Source organism: Macrotis lagotis, chromosome 8 (genome assembly GCF_037893015.1).
Source record: "Macrotis lagotis isolate mMagLag1 chromosome 8, bilby.v1.9.chrom.fasta, whole genome shotgun sequence".
Taxonomy (NCBI): domain Eukaryota; kingdom Metazoa; phylum Chordata; class Mammalia; order Peramelemorphia; family Peramelidae; genus Macrotis; species Macrotis lagotis.
The window spans coordinates 119,872,753-119,890,079 of NC_133665.1; the positions used below are offsets into that span (position 1 = coordinate 119,872,753).

At 34.8% G+C, this 17,327-nt stretch overlaps 1 protein-coding gene across 5 annotated transcripts in view; it reads right to left on the minus strand.

Moving 5' to 3' along the window:
* Positions 1–17,327, minus strand: part of GRB10 (growth factor receptor bound protein 10) — a 270,769-nt gene that overhangs the window by 104,153 nt on the left and 149,289 nt on the right. The gene's annotated exons all lie outside the window — the stretch shown is intronic.

Genomic DNA, 17,327 nt, shown 5'->3' on the forward strand with positions numbered 1-17,327 from the left:
ACACTTAATAATTACCTAGCTGTGTGGCCTTGGGCAAGCCACTTAACCCCATTGCCTTGCAAAAAACCTAAAAAAAAAAAAAATTCAAAAAAAAGAGAGATAATAATGCCTACCTCTCAGGATTGTGGGGAAGATAAAAGTGAAACACTATTTGTAGAGTGTGTTGTATAAATCTTAAAGCTCTATACACTTGTTTAATTATTATCATTGTGATTATTACTATATGCTTCAAGACAGGATCCACATCTTATTTATCTTTATCTCTTATTGCACAAATGTATTGTGAGTTTTCATTAATATTACACTGTTGAACTTATTGAAAAAATGAATGATACTATGAATCAAAGTTGCCTTGCATTAATTTTACATATATTTATAAATGAGATAGTGTGACAGAGAGTCTGTCTTGAAGCTGGGAAGATCTGGGTTCAAATCCTGCCTCTGCATACTGACTCTGTGATCCTGTACAAGTCAATCTTCCAGAAGCATCAAGCTTAGCTGCTTACAAGTAGTCTACAACACACCTGAGTACCCTGACCCAGATTAAAATGTAACTGGGAAATATTTGACAAAATAAATAAAAATATAATAAAATATGATAACATTACATTTAAAAAATAAGTTAATAGGTAGCCCACAAGGATTCTTACATATGGTTTAGTGGCCCCCAATTCTAAGTTTGACGATAATGCTCTAGGAAATGCAATGACATACACTGGTGGTGAGTTCCTTGTGCTTCTGAAATCACAGTTCTTATATTTATCTTTTTGGAATTATGGATCTGTGTTATGTTCCTCTGTATAAAATGTGAACTCCTTGAGAGGGTGGCTTCATCTTTTATTTTATCTCTCTAGTAACTGAGACTGAGGCACAAAAGGAATTCAATAAATACTTGTTAATCGACCAACAACACTCTCATGAGAAACTTAGTTTAGAAACCTCAAAATTTTTGTTAGGGATAAATGATTGAAAAAAACTTGGAAGGCTCTGCTTCTGAAGATTATTACTGACATGCAGACAACATTAGAAAATGTATGTCTGGAAAGGAAAGTAGCAGGTCCTATGAAAAAAAGGGTTAATTGGAATTTTGAGCATTGCCCAGGATTCAACAAGACAGGTGAAAAATCAAGGAGAAAACTTCTAAGCATATTTTCTTTGGAAAAAAGGAGAATCTTTATGGAGAGTATTGCTATGCATCAATGAAAAGAATACTTTCATTTTTTCAATGGGTCTCAACTTTAGGTCCAAGAACTTAGGAAAAACTTATAGCTTGATATCTCTCACACACACACACACACAAACACACACACACACACGCAATATGTTTTAATATAACAACAATTCCAAAAATAAGGCCACTTATTGTTCAGGTGATTTTTTTTAAATTTATCTGGAAATTGCCTTTAGAATTATGATGCATACTTTAGACCATAAAGGGGGAAACTTTCTTCTACCAAGGGCCATTTGGACATTTATAACAACATTCATGGACCATACAAATTTAGCAACTTAAAAATGAAACTGCTATATTTGGTCTAACATTTAAATTAATTCATCCCTAAGAAGTTCCTAGATTATTGAATTTCGAGTCTCACTGCAGTTGCCTTGGCAGGGTGAGATCAAATAATTTCATGGATCTTATATATGGTTGATGGGCTGGACATTCCCCATCCATGCTTTAGACTAACATTGGTAAGAATAGCTCTTCATCCTTCAAAGGGCTTTCTAATTTTAAGAAATAGCTGAAAATAATTTAGTGTCAAAGTAAATTGATGAATAAGGAGGAGGTTGGATTGATTTAGCACAATGGAAGAAGTTTGGTTAAATTGTGGAATGGCTATACTAATTATGGAACATGAATGTAATAGAATGTTATTGTACTGTAAAAAATGATAAAATTAAAAATTCAGAGAAACATGGGAAGACAGAAATTGATGTGTTGATGAAAAACTAAGAAAATAATATGCACGATAACTACAAAAATGGAAATGGATATAGTAAGAATAACAATGTATGATGATAATAATCTAATTTGGACCTCTGAGAGGAGCTGAAAAATATACTACCCAATCTTTTTAAGGCCAAAGAAAAGGAAGGAATCCATGGATGTAGAACACTGAATAAATGTATTATCAGATGGGGTGAGTAAGGAGACACAGTGTCCTTCTTGTTTTTGTTTTTTTATTTGATTTTCTTCTTAAATCTTAATTCTAGCCTTGCCAAGGGGACTGGTCATAGTATTGTGTTCAGAAATGGATGTGATGCACAAACAAAAAACATAAACAGAAAAGAAACCTAAGATGTGGCTACAATGAAATAGAAGTGATTTTCTAGGTTGGCACAAACTGGCTCTAGGAGCAAATCTTAATCCGAAATGTCAATAAACTTTTAAGTAATGATGGCACAATTAAAATAAGAGATTATCTCTACAGTTGACTTCTCTGAAGGACAACATTTATTGGGGTAGGCAATGGGGAGTCACAGTACTCATTCTGAATTGTTCAAGAATTCCCAAACACTTATGTCCCAAATCTTGCCCTTTATTGAGTTATTTTCCCTTCTTTTCTTCCCTCTACTTATCAAATTCTTACCCATGTTTTAAGGCCTCTTACCTTCTCCATTAAGCCTCCCCAATCCTTAACCCCAGCAGACTTCCTCAAACCCAGAAATTAGTCATCTCTGCCACCAATAAAACTGCAAAATCTTAAGAGTTGGAAGGACTATCAGAGTTCACATACAACAAAAATTCACTCTAATGTAATTCCCTAACAAATTCCATCCAGCCCCAGTTGCTAGCTGGGTGACTCTGGGCAAGCATGCCTCAGTTTTCAATTGCAAAATGGGGATAATAGCATTTACATCCCAAGAGTATTGTCAGGATCAAATGAGATGGCCATTATAATTGTAATTAGCACAGGGTCTGTACATTTAATAAATTCATGTTCTCTTTCCCATCTCCATATTCTGCTTTTCAAGGAGAATTGTGGAGCTGCCAACAAGATACAGGGAATAAGTAATAAGAGTAGTCTTCAGAAAAAGAAAATGAATTGATGATAAGCATCTTTCTCTCTCTCTCTCTCTTCCTAGTTCAACATCTAATTTAATCTATTAGTAGGTATTCAATAAATATTTCTTGATAAATTTTATATCTGCCAAAACATCAGTCTTATTAATTCATGAGTACATTGAAAATTGGCTCAAGAAAGAATTCTGATTTGAGGTAGCAGAATGACTTATTTAATTACATGACTTTTAAAGTTAATATTAAAATTAGTTTGCATGTTCTAGGCTCACATTAACTCTAAGAGCTACCCAGAAGTGAAAACTCATCCCACAGGTAATCCACAAAGTGAGAAGGGAGCATGGTTGGGTGGATGAAGAGCCAACCTTGATGGCAGGGAGTCCTGGGGTGAAGATGTTGTCCACTTAGCCACCCAACTTCCATTTCTCTTTCTCAAGGTCATGCCTACAGTCACTTTATGAATTCTACAATTCTTTCCCCTAAGAGGCAGTATAGGGTTAAGGCCAAAAGATTGTAGAGTGAGTTCTTTACCCAGGTCTAAATCCTACAATTTATGGCTTCTTTGGGCTGACTGGTAACCAAACTAGTGTGTGCAGACCTGAACTCAAAAACAGGTCCAACAATCCATTAGGTCTGACTAATTAACAGGCACCAAGATGAGCTTTCCCCCCAAGTTATTAAAATGGAAGGTCTTAAGTACTGACTTAATAATTCATGAATTGAAAAAAAATTGTTAAAAAGTAAGACTTGGTTTATACTTGGACTTGAATTTAGATGATTCTTAAAATCTTAACTTCAGCCCCAGCCCCTTCTACTGAGTTTCAGAGTCATGCTTCCAACAATCTGTTGGATGTCCTGTCAGCAACTCAAATTCCATGTATTTAAACCTGCCCCAACTCATCCTCTTTTTCTGAAGACTACTCTTATTACTTACTCCCTGTATCTATTGGCAGCTCCACATTTCTTGTCAATCCATGCTTGTAATCTCAGTCATTTTTGACTACACCCTCTTCGACAATCCTCATAACAAGTCACTCAGATAGTCCTGTCCATTCTCTCTTCCATCTCAAATCCCAAATAAAAACGTTTCCAGAATAATTTACATAAACTGCTACTCTGATCAGGTTAATGCCATTGCTTCTTTAATGTCTACTCAATATGGTTCCTCACATTTTTATACTAATATTCAAGTTCTCCTCAATTCTTCTATTGTGCCATTTTGTTTCCATCATCTTCCTACCCTTATGGCAATAGTTCTGATATACTTTATGATCTAGCTTTAAACTGAACATACTGCCCACTATTTCACCCTCATATTTGTGCTTATTTTATTTTCTTCATTTTGATTACCCTACACAACACTTCATCCTCCTTCATGGTTCAAGTCTAAATGCTACTTCTTAAGGTAAACCTTCATTATGTCATGGAAGTATGGTCTTCTCTAAATTCTCATGAACACTTTGATAAAGTAGTTAGAATGGGGAAGAAAGTTATGATTTTTAGTATATCATAGAAAATTTTCACATAAATAATCCCATCCCTAGTGAAAATAAATTAAAATGAAGTGTTCTGGAAGATCCATCATGATCACTTTTAACATGATTTTGTAACTTCTATAACATCAGAAACAAAATCTTATTCTACTCAACATCAAAGTCAGACAGTTTTAGTCCATTTTTAGCAACTCAATATTGGGGTGAGTAAAATAATAGAATATGAAAACCAAATATTTAAACATTGCTTTCTTAAAGTTCAAACTTCTTATCAATGTGTATTAATTTGCAAAAATTGAAATTCAAATTTTATTGCATGATCATTTAAATACTGAAACCAAGTATATAAAAGCAAAAGATGACATAATTTAAGAATCATTTATTTCAAATGTAAGAAATAGAAAATTTAAGGTTTTTTGCTATGTGATAAATATTGATGTGATAAGTTAAAATCCAAAAACAATATAAGAACCTTGTTTGCCATTCTAAAGCCCTCCACAACCACAGTGACACCTTCCTATCTTTACTCCTATTGATGCACTATAATCTAGCTACATTATTTCCTGACCTTGTGCCTTTTTGTGGATTATAACCCACATATGGAATACACTCTCCTACCTTTCTCAGTTCATTCATCACCCCTGGAGTCTTTCATTTGAATTTCCTTCCCTTTATACTGCATAGATCATATAAGTAAATAGTTATTGGTCTTTCCCAGGAGAATGTAAGGCTATAATATTAATTAAAAATATATATTAGATTAGCCATACCACAGAGGTAAGAAATGAGGACTTGAATCATAGAAAGGTTTTATAAATGAATGCAAAGCAAAGAAAGTAGACTTAGTAATATATACACAAATGACACTCAAATACTAATTTCATTATCTTTAAAATGATAGCAATAAGACTGTTATAGTATCTACATTACTGGACAATTACAAGTATCAAATGAGATGACATTTATAAAGTACTTCAGAAAGTTTGAAGGGCCCTTTAAATTACAGTTGTTATTTATAAGAATCAGAAGGTGAGATATCTTTTTTTGCAAAGGCAGACATTTTAGAGAAGGAATGAGTTGTAGGAGATATAAATTCATATTCCTATATCCTGCTTTTCCCTGTCACTGATTATTTGTAATACTGGATTAATTGATTCCAATGTTTGGATCAAATACCTTAAAAAACAAAAACAAAAAGGTCTTTCTCCCTTTTCCTTGACATGTGGCCACAAGGTTGGTTAGTTATTCATTCATTCATTCATTTATAGTTTTGTGTTTTTTTGCAAGTCAGTGAGGTTAAGTGGCTTGCCCAAGGCCACACAGCTAGGTAATTATTAAGTGTCTGAGGTCAGATTTGAACTCAGGTCCTCCTGACTCCAGGCAGGTACTCTATTCACTGTGCCACCTAGCCGCCCTCCCCAAGTTATCTAAAAAAAATTGAACTTGTTTTTTTCTCCAGGAACTCATGAAACAATAACATAATATACTCTAATCTTAAAATGTTAAGAGATAGAAGAAGCAATATGGATCTGCTCTTCCCTTCGGATTTAACTAAAAAAGGAGAATGAGGGCTATGAAAATACACTGTCCAGATAGAGACAGTAGGGAAGTCATCTTGTTCGTGATTTGACAGAAGAGGAACTATAAGACCCACAAAAGATAAGGGACTTGTGAATTGGGGAAGAAATGGGACTAATTCCTCGGATTTCCCACATTTTATCCACTGGTTTTTCTGCTACACCATATTGCCTCCTTTCCCAAATCTAGGTTTTTCCCTTAAGCACACTCACACTAAAAATGGACTGGTATTTGTTTAAGTTGCAGTACACACTCTCTCTCTCTCTCTCTCTCTCTCTCCTACACTTAAAAAGAGTAACAACAATTCCATATTTCCAAAAGAACCAATTAAAATTCATTAGTTTTCAGTGATTCAACCCATTAATAATTAACTACACTGAAATAATACATCAGCCTTAAATATTTTAAAAATATTTATTTTAAAGTATGGCTAAACAGGTCACAATGGGCTTGGACACTTGACTCACTTGTCTCTGACTTGACTGTCATTTGGGGGTTGGGGGAAATGCTGAATGCATCTGTGCCATTTCCCCCTTGTGCTAATTGAAGCACAGACACACCCTCATTTCAGCCCCGAGACAGTTACAAAGGAGGTTTGTTCCCCTCTGCCCCTCTCCGGCAGAAAGACTTCATTCATTTCTCAAAAACAATAAAGTTTTGTGAGTTGTACATGAAAGCTTTCTTAACCAATCAATTCTCAATTACCCACACATACATTATCCGCACCCTAAATTATCTTTAAATAAAAAATCTCAGCTATTCAGATGGCTATTGGATTGCCTCTTCGATAAAATAAGGGGAGTGTGTGGATAATTTAAGTATTCCCCATTAGTTACTTTTATTTGACTTTAATCATTCTCAACAGATCTACCCACACTTCATCCAACATTGAATGAGTTCTTAGAAGAAAGAGAATTTTAAGCAAAATTCAGACAAGAGAAATCAACTGATATGTCCAGAGAATGCAAACTCATTTAAAATAAATATGATACCAAAAGTTTAGACTGGACTATAAAGTTTAATGTAAATGATTGTTTTAGGAGAAAATAAGATTCTCTATTATCCTTTGGTTTGATCAACTGGGATTTTACTGTGTGATCTAATCTCACTAATTTTAATTGCTTTTGATCTTTGAATGCCTCTCACATACATTTTCTAGCTTCTTACTCTAGAATGCACCATTCAGTATCAAAGGTGGAAAGGAACAAAGAAATTATCTAATCCAATGAAAACTACAGTGAAATGCCATTAATCTCTGATTAACTGCATTGGTTCCAAGGAAAAAGAGAAGAAATAGAATTCCTACATTAGGGAGAGAAGGGGAGGTAATCATTATGGAAAAAAAAAAATATATATATATATATATATATTGCACATGTATACACACACATATAAAATCTGTATATGTATACATACACATAAGTATGAATTATATGTACATATATAAACAAAGACCTACACATGTATTTTCTTTCTTTGTGATATAATTACTATATTGAACAATTACTTGTTTTGAAGGTTACTAAATATTTCTTAATTAGTTTTCAGATTTACTCATTTAAAAATATTTAGTAACCTTTGAGAGAAAAAAATAGAAGCCATATTTGCAAAGGACTGAGAAGAGAACAGGAGGCGACAAAGTAGAAATAAAGAATATAACTTTTTCTAGGAGTTTGGCTGTGAATGTAGGGAGAGAAAATGAATCTTTGAAGATGGTTATCAGGATCAAATGAAGGGTTTTTAATGTTAAAGGCTGGGGAGATTTAAGTATTTTTATAAGGAGTATAAGAAGAAAGAATTAGTGGCTTAGAATCATGTTCTCCTATAAATCGTGCAAGAGAGAGAGTCTGCCTAGTAGATGAGGTAGTTCATCTAAGTTGTCCCAAGTATAGTACATGATTCATGAGAATAATTTGTTCCAATGACCATGAAGGCAATACAATGCCATGAAAGCAGCTGAAGTGGAGTATCGAGGCAAGACAAGGAAGACACCAAGGTCATCCTCTGCATCCCAGACACTTGCCAATGGACCTGACCTTTGTGCTGTCACTGGCTTTGTGAGTCTGGAAAAGATGGTGAGGAGGATGGTATTTGCCTCACTCAAATCCAACCCAAGTACAAGTCAAGACTTCACTCATATTGTGTTATCATTACTCTTTGAATACAAAGGAAAAACAACTTCCATTGGACATAGCACTGGGGGGGGGGGGGGGACCTAGTTTCTGCCCTCAAGAGCTAATCTTCTAATTGGAAGACAAGAGGCACCTCAATAGGTTTATCCATAATAACATAGAGTAGATGCAAAATAAAAAGGGTGAGAATATTGATAAATAATTCACACATAAAGAATGGAAGAATGTGAAAAGATATACTTCTTGAGGATGGGGGCTACTTCATTTTTGTTTTTATATCTCAGTTGTCTGGCATGTAAAAATGCAGGGTTTTGGTTAATGCAGGTTTTACATCATTTTTCAGTTCTTAAATTCTGATCTCCAAAGAACAGCAGAAAGATCAGCTCATTAGAGTTGCTTAATAATATTTGTTGAAGATGGATGTTTTTAAAAAAATGAAACAAAAAACCTAGTCAAATGTTAGAACTGAGGGTAGAGGAAGACATCATCTAATTCCTCATTTTATGGAAATGAGGAAAAATAAGACTCAGAAGTGAAATGAATTGTTAGACCCACGGGACACTGGACAGAGATGAAAATGTAGAGATTTTGTGTGTGTTCAAATCCAATAGTGTTCTTCTCACCAAACCACATGGTCAATCCTTTCAAACTGCTGAGGAAACAAAAATAATATTTCAAAGAAGTTACAAAGTCCTAGCTAAGTGAGGAACTTCAGAAACTCCCTGGGGCATCAATTAGGACTTATAAATATTTATCTAAACAGTCATTAATGGTTACTAGGCTAATGTGAGCTTGGTTAAATTCTAATGAGGATTGATAATTGAATTCTCTGAAAGTGCTCTGAAGATTGATTTTAAAGAGGTAAGATGTCATAATTAAATGCAAAACCATACTAATGAAGTTTCTGAAATATTCACAACTAAATGAGAAGATTCAATGAAATAATGAATAACTATTTGGCACATTATAGTTTATGCTTATTTTTAACGACGTAAATTAGGAGAGAACAATAAAAATAAATAAAATATGCAAATGAACCCATATTCTTTCTAGTGATCCTAACTGCAGTTCATCCCATGTCTGCCCCTCCTGTTCGACTTTTGTCCAAAATAATAAAGTATTAATTCACATTTATGTAGTTTTAAGGTTTGTAGTGTGTGTGAGCAAGGCTTTCTTTGCCCCCCCCTTTTTTTGAGAACTCTTAGTTCTCTCAACTCTTAGTACAGTGTCTGATATGTAATTGGTGACTAATAAGTGGTTGTTGTCTTGATAAATGATCTGATCCTCAGCCAACAACCCCTAGATTTTACTATTATTCCCACTTTCTAGATGAGAGGGGTTGTCTCTAAGGCATGTGAATTTACATCTTTCTGAATCCAATTCCCTTACTTTTTCTCTAAGTTCCTTAACTATACATACAAACATGCATATGGACCTATAATTTCACCAGCATGGGTAATTATGTGAATAGAAACTGAGATATAGAAATATAGATATATAGATATCAGTAATTCATCTGTAACACTATGCTGGTTGTACGTAATGCATATGTTTCAGAAATGTATGTCTTACTATCTTTCTATATTTCTTTCTTCTTTAAAGTGAATACTTTAAATAACCAATAGGTCTGTTTACTAAGGAAAGATCCCTGACTAAAAGAATTCTCTGAGGTACTGGGTGGGGAAAGGGTGTGGTATGGTTTGAGGCATAATTATCACAAAATAGGCTTTGATTTAATTCATATGCAACCCTTGTTTCCCTCAAAAGAATTCCATTTGCTAACCTCACAGCACCATCTAGTGTCATTTGTATTTTAAATGATGGCTAAAAATTATATTGGAATAGATTAAGAAGAATTATTAAGTGTCTGAGGCCGAATTTGAACTCAGGTCTTGCTAACTCCGGGGTCAGTGCTATATCCACTGCGTCACCTAGCCATCCCTAAAAAAGATTATTTTAATCTTAAACTACACTGTGACATAATGCACAGGCAAAAGAAATATGTTTTTAAATGAAAAGCTAAATAAGAAAAGTCACCGAAAATATTGACTCAAGAGCTCAAATTCTTACAAAAGTCTATCTTAAGAAGTAACTAAAGGGTAACTTTCAAATAAATAAAATGTGGGACAGAGCTCACATTACTTTTTTTTTAAAAGGTCCAAGTATTTTGTATTCTACAAGCCATGTATGTAGTAAGTAAAATCTCTCTGCTATAACTACTGAGAATAAAATTATATGAGTTAAAAATAATGGGTCTGGGGCTTCTTTTATTGAAAAAAAAGAAAATTATTCTTATTCATTATATTTTTAAACTATTAAGTCGATTTTAAAAATACTTTAAATAGGAACAAAAACCAGTCCTAAAAAAGTTCATCTGGTCTCAATTTGTGTCTGAAATAGAATTCTCTCTAAAATTTTACCAATTCTGGCAAATGAGCATCCAGACTTTACTTGAAGACCTCCAGTGCAGGGTAATCTACTATCGCCTACCAAAGTGGCCTATAACATATTTTTAAAATTAATTTTTTTCAATCACAAAACATTTATTGTTTTTCTCCCATTGCACTTTTAGAAAGCAATTTGTATTTGCCTCTACTCTGGTGCCATGCACAACAAATCTTATGCCTCTTTATTTCACAATGCTTCAAATACATAAGTTTTCATGAATTAATGGAAATCAAGTCTTAACTATAATTATAGGAGCATTTGAAATGAGAAACCAGGTTGCTTTTCCACTAAGTTAATCTTCTGTGTGTGTGTGTGTGTGTGTGTGTGTGTGTGTGTGTGTGTGTGTGGTGAGCATGTGTATGGAGAGAGCCATTGCTTTCCAAAAAGTTAAAATAAATAAGATAAAATAATATTTTAATAATAAATAATAAATAAAATAAAAAGCAAAAACCATGCCAAAAGACACAGTAGCATGTGAATCTAAAAATACCAACTATAAAAATAAAAAAGACAGCATGGCTCTAGAAGTGGGCTAATTATCTCAAAACAAGGACCTCAAATTATCACACCTCTTGCTGATTAAACTACTTGGCCTATGTCATCAGTAGGTGCTTTGTCTCTACCTGCTCATCTGCTGTTTTGCATATGGGCTCTCTGTGCTTGGAAACTTCGTTTGCCTCTTGCTTAATTCAAATACTTCACTACCACCACTTTCAAAGCTCTTCCCCCCAAATTCCTTTCTTCAGGAAGCCCATATTAGTGCATTTTATAGCCTTGCTGAGAGTATGGGCATACATCTCATTTTTCTATTGCAGCTAATATATATTGGCCAACACATGAAGAAGTCAATCATGGTGATGCTCAATGATTTGTTTTTTGTTAAATATCAAGTTCCTACACATAGGTGTACAACATCATGTTAAACATTATGATGGATAGGGTCACCTAGCTACAGTAAAGTAGAGGTTTTGGTATAATATTCATGCAGTAATATCCAACATTCTGCAACATCTATTTGTAATTAGAACTCCTCTGAAAGGGTATAGAATAAAAGTCTTACAAGCATACTACTACTATTGGTGATTTAAAATTAACTAACTGGCCCAGAGAGCTGAACTGGAGTCAGGAGTCAGGGAGACAGACCTTCCTGGGTTCAAATCTGGCCTCAGACACTTATTAGCTGGGTGACCCTGGGCAAGTCACTTAACCTTGTTTGTTTCAGTTTATTTTATGTAAAGTTTATTTATGTAAAATGAAAAGGAAATGGCAAGTCCCTCCATCATCTTTGCCAAGTAGAATCATGAAGCCTTGGTCCCAACTGAAACAATCGAATGAAAACAACCTAAGTTCTATAAGAGTCAAAACAGAAAGCATCGTTTCACAAGGGTTCGACTGAATCTTGGTCTCACAGCTCCAGAGCCCAGATTCATATTTGTCTGAGTTATGTGGCATTCTGTGTTCTGTCATAAGTTCTGACCTTTAGTGGGTACATTTGGGGGGGGGTCATGGATTTGTGAGGCAGTTCACTGAGATTAAGTTAATAAAACTAAAGATGTTGAAAGATGCCTCTTCTTCAGTTGTATTTACCTGGAAAATCTTGATAAGGGAATGTCTCAGCATCAGGAATGGGACTAGCAAGAGAGCTGGATGATGGGACTTACAATTGATCATCTTCCCCATTACCTCCAGGATCAAATATAAAATCCTCTATTTGCCCTTTTAAGCTTTTCATAACCTAGTTCCTTCCTGCTATTCCAGCTGTTTTATACTTTACTCTCAATAGCAAGTTGACCAACAGTCACCTTCTTGCTGTGCACGGTCACTCCATCCTTAGCCTTCCAACTCTTGCCTTTGACCATGGCTGTCCCCTACAATTGAAATGGTCTTCCTCTTTTCCCTCCTCCTGGCTTCCTTCAAGACTTAGTCCAAATCCCACCTTCTATCCCCAGTACCTTCTATTTGAGATTTAACTTCCCACTGACCCTCTGCATATAAAAAATGTAAGACCCTCTACATGCATGGTTGCATGTGGTCTCCTCCATTAAAATGTAAGCTCTTTGAGGACAGGGACAAGGATTTTAGCCTTTCTTTGAATCCCTTGCACTTCAGTACAGCACTTAAAAAATACTTGCTGAAGGGGTGGCTAGGTGGCACAGTGGATAGAGCACCAGTCCTAGAGTCAGGAGTACCTGAGTTCAAATCTGACCTCAGACACTTAATAATTACGTAGCTGTGTGGCCTTGGGCATGCCACTTAACACCATTTGTCTTGCAAAAAAACCCCTAAAAATAAAATAAAAATACTTGGTGAAAATGATACCTTTTTAAAAGGATATTTAAAACCTTGATATCAATAGACTCATTCTCTTATTTGTGAATTTTAAAAGTATTTACCATTCAATTACAGTTTAGGAAACACTATGCTTCTAAAACTTTTTCAATATTCACCTATATATACAAATAACTATAAATATATGCATACACATGCAAATATTAATATACATATTCATATACAATATAATTATAAATATACATGCATATTCACACTATTTTTGCACGTTTACATATGAATTTGTGTACAGGGGAATACTTTTTTTTTTAAGGTTTTTGCAAGGCAAATAGGGTTAAGTGGCTTGCCCAAGGCCACACAGCTAGGTAATAATTAAGTGTCTGAGGTCGGATTTGAACCCAGGTACTCCTGACTCCAGGGCCGGTACTTTATCCACTGTGCCACCTAGCTGCCCCCAAGGGGAATATTTTTAAAACCAAATTACTGAAGAATGAAGCACTTGTTTACATCAGAACAATAAAACCAGTTTCCAGATAAATTGTTTGCAAATAAAAATCTTCCAACATGCCTATACTGCCTTTTCTGTTTCCTTATATACAGGTTTTGATAAGTGAGGTACCAATGATCCTGAAGAATAAATTCCCAGAAGCAGTACACTAATTTGAACTCTCACTATTCAGTTATAATTATCTAAACGGTTTCAAGCCCAATGGAAGTATAGCAGTACAAATTCATAAAATGTGACCACATCAGGGAATTCATTATTTGTAATAATCCAGACCTAATTGTCTTTGAGAAGGGAGAAAAATCTATTTTAATTATAGTTTGCTTTTCTAATAGTAACCCATGCTGGAAACTATATAGTCCATAAGAAGAATATTAATTTTTTTAAAGGATAGATCTTAGTCTCAGGGAGAAACTTTGTTCATTAAAAATATGATACAATTTTCTACAGATAGTCCATCTCAGTCTCTTGTGCAAAGTGTCCATTTGCAATGACTGTCCAAAATATTACTGGTGGAGCAGCTATATGGATTACCTATCCAACTGTGTATTATGGTCTGGACAAATAGGCATCCCTCATCCACTTGGTTGTTCTGTGGGAATAATTAGGTCACATTCAATCATTATGGATCTCATTTAGGAACCTAGGAAATATTCTCGAACTTAATGGAGCATAATATTCTTTTGGCAAAACAATATATTGTTACAAAGCAAGGAATATCATATTCTAAAGTTACAGGGTCACCCAAAGGATAGTGAAAAAGACGTGTTGCCATGAGTGGACTGCAGAATATTACCAACAAAAACTGCAGAACTGTTACAAAAGATATTATCAAAAATAGATAGAAAAGAGGATGGTCATATTGAGGCCAAAGAGTAATTGATATAGTTCAAGTATTCTACTGGTACCCATAAAAGGTCAAAAGACCTAAAGAAAGTTATTTAGAGTCCCATGAAGGATGTGGGAGGATAAGGACACATCACATTGAAGAAGAGGGCATTATAATTGCATTACAGAAGGAAAAATTAAGTGGTGATATTAAAAATCCATGACTGTAACAAAGAAGCTGCTTTTCTTCAGAGATAGATGGGATGTACATAATTAACAAGGAAGTGTAATTAAAAATTACTTATTAATAGTTTGGCAGAAAATCCAACCTATACCACCTTAATAAGAATGTCAATCTGAATACTCATATAAACAATGAGTATTTTTATACTGTGAATGGTTCAATAAAAGTGGAAGAAATACAAATTTGAACATGTATGAATATTGTTTTTTCAGCTGTTTCAGTCATGACCAACTCCTTGTAATGCCATTTGGGGTTTTCTCTGCAAAGAATGGTTTGATATTTCCTTCTCCAGATCACTTTACAAATGAGGAAATCAAGGTAAACAAGGTTAAATGACTTGCCTGAGTCACATAGCTAGTAACTGAGTAAATGTGTGTGTATATGTGTGTGTGTGTGTGTGTGTGTGTGTATACATACACATTTTATACACATATAAATATATATGCACACATAGATATATACATATTTTTATACACACATACACATATATACATATATATTTGAAATACCCTGCATGTGAGTTTGTGATATACACACACAAAAGGGTGTTTCAAAATCTTAGTGCAGGTTTAAGTTATAAAAGTATATATTTTGAAACAATTCATTTGGATTTTTGAGGGGGTTTTTTTTGGCAAGGCAGTGGGGTTAAGTGACTTGCCCAAGGCCACATAGCTAGGTAATTATTAAATGTCTGAGACTGGATTTGAACTCAGGTCCTCCTGACTCCAGGGCCGGTGCTCTATCCACTGCGCCACCTAGCCACCCCTGAAACAATTTATTTCCAAAAAATTCTGGCAAATAATATTCTTGGTTGGGTCAGGGTGCTAATAAGCCATACTTACACAGTGATTTAAAGTTGCAAAATGATTCATATGGATTCCTTCTTTTGATTCTCACAGCAATCCTTTGGAGTAGATACTTTGAAACAAGTTATTATTTTTTTATTTTAAATTTCTTTTCTATTTTTTTTCATTTTGAGGCCAAATTCCATATAAAAAATACATGATGATGTTTTAATGATTTTTGATGCTGTAATCCGAGTTCTCTTACAGAGTTCAAACCTGAAATTCAGTTAAAAAAAGCCTATACTGAAATGAAAATCTGAATTCACTTGCCCATTTCTGAACTGAAATTGTAAATTCTTTATCCCCTTCCTTTTTGACTGTCTGTTCCTTTAATTTACTATAAACCAAAGCTTCTGATTTTTTAAATTTCTTTTCAAACTGGTCAAAATACCAAAGAAAGCATTACATCATGACATCATAAAGAATTTTGATTTCTGAGTCTGATATTTCATTTACAATTTTGATCTGACATCTTATGTTAAAACTTCTTTAATGAAAACCTGCAATCTCCAACCTATTTCTGAAATGAATTAGGCAGTTCTTTATTTCTTAAGTGTTTGAAAGATGGGCTTTTCAAATAAATGCAAGTCAACGCTTTGGATTCATGCCTACCTTTTTGAATGACTGGTTATTTAAATTAGCTGTTAGCCAAAGGTTCTTCTGACACAGATATTATTATCCCTTATTTTACAGAGGAAGAAACCAGGGCTCAGGGGTTTAAAGGAACTGTCCATGGCTACATTGATATTAAGTGTCTGAGGTGGGATTTGAACCCAGAGCTGCTTGGATACTAGGTTTGGAGTAAGAGCACTTGATATCAAATCCTCTCTCTCTCTCTCTCTCTCTCTCTCTCTCTCTCTCTCTCTCACACACACACACACACACACACACACACACACACACACACAAACATACACACAAACACACACGACACTCTCACTTTCTACTTACTGGGATATGGGAACATCATTTCTCCTGTTTAACCCCAGGTTTTTCTCTTCATCTGTAAAATGTGGGTTGGAATGGATGACCTTTGTGGCCCTCTTCAACTTCAAATCTCTAATCCTCTGGTTCACCTTGGATCTTGTACTCCTAAATGGTGTGGAATTTTTATAACTAGCCTATTTCACATGTATTCCCTCCTTTTCCTCTAATTTCCATTTCTAACTCTGGAAACATCGCTATCAAAATCACTTCTATCATTCTTGGAAATGGCATGTCAACTGAGAGCAAAGTTGTTGGGGCCACCACAATCCAGAACCAGATCCAAAAAAAACCCCAAACCAAAATCAGAACCCAAATCCAACACAGTAAATTTAGGAACCAATGAAATTTTAATGAATTCTCCAGCAAGGCAGTCCTACTTATATAGCCAGAGACTGCCCGAAGGAACAAAAGGACAGAGGTTATCTACTTAATTTTAAGTAGGAGGTAAATTGGGTGGGGGTGGGGGGGTACATCAGAATTGGACAGAGCTCTTTTGACAGGGATCTCAGGCTAGGAACTGAGGATGTGGCCTGTAGCTGGGCTCTAGAATAATCAGAAAGGTTCTTCTCCAGTTTCCCTATCTCTTTAATCCCACCCTATTAGATAGGACTATCCTTGCTCATTCAAAGGAATGGTGAAGATGCCTCCCCACCAAGAAAAACCCAAATGGGTCACAAAGAGTCAGACACAACTGAAAAACAGCAGAATACACCCAAACTAGTCAAGGTGGGTGGGGAAGGCAAACAACAAATAGGGAGAGAGGAATGGATCAGAAAAAGGTTTATATAGAAATCAGTCCTTGACTGAGCTGTCCTGAAGGAAAAAAAAGGACAATATTGTATTCTAGGAAGAGGGGGACAGACCCAGACATCCAGGTAAAATCAAGGAACCCAAAATATTTACACTAATTTTACTAATTTTAAGGATGCACTCAGTATCACTCATTCAAGAAACTG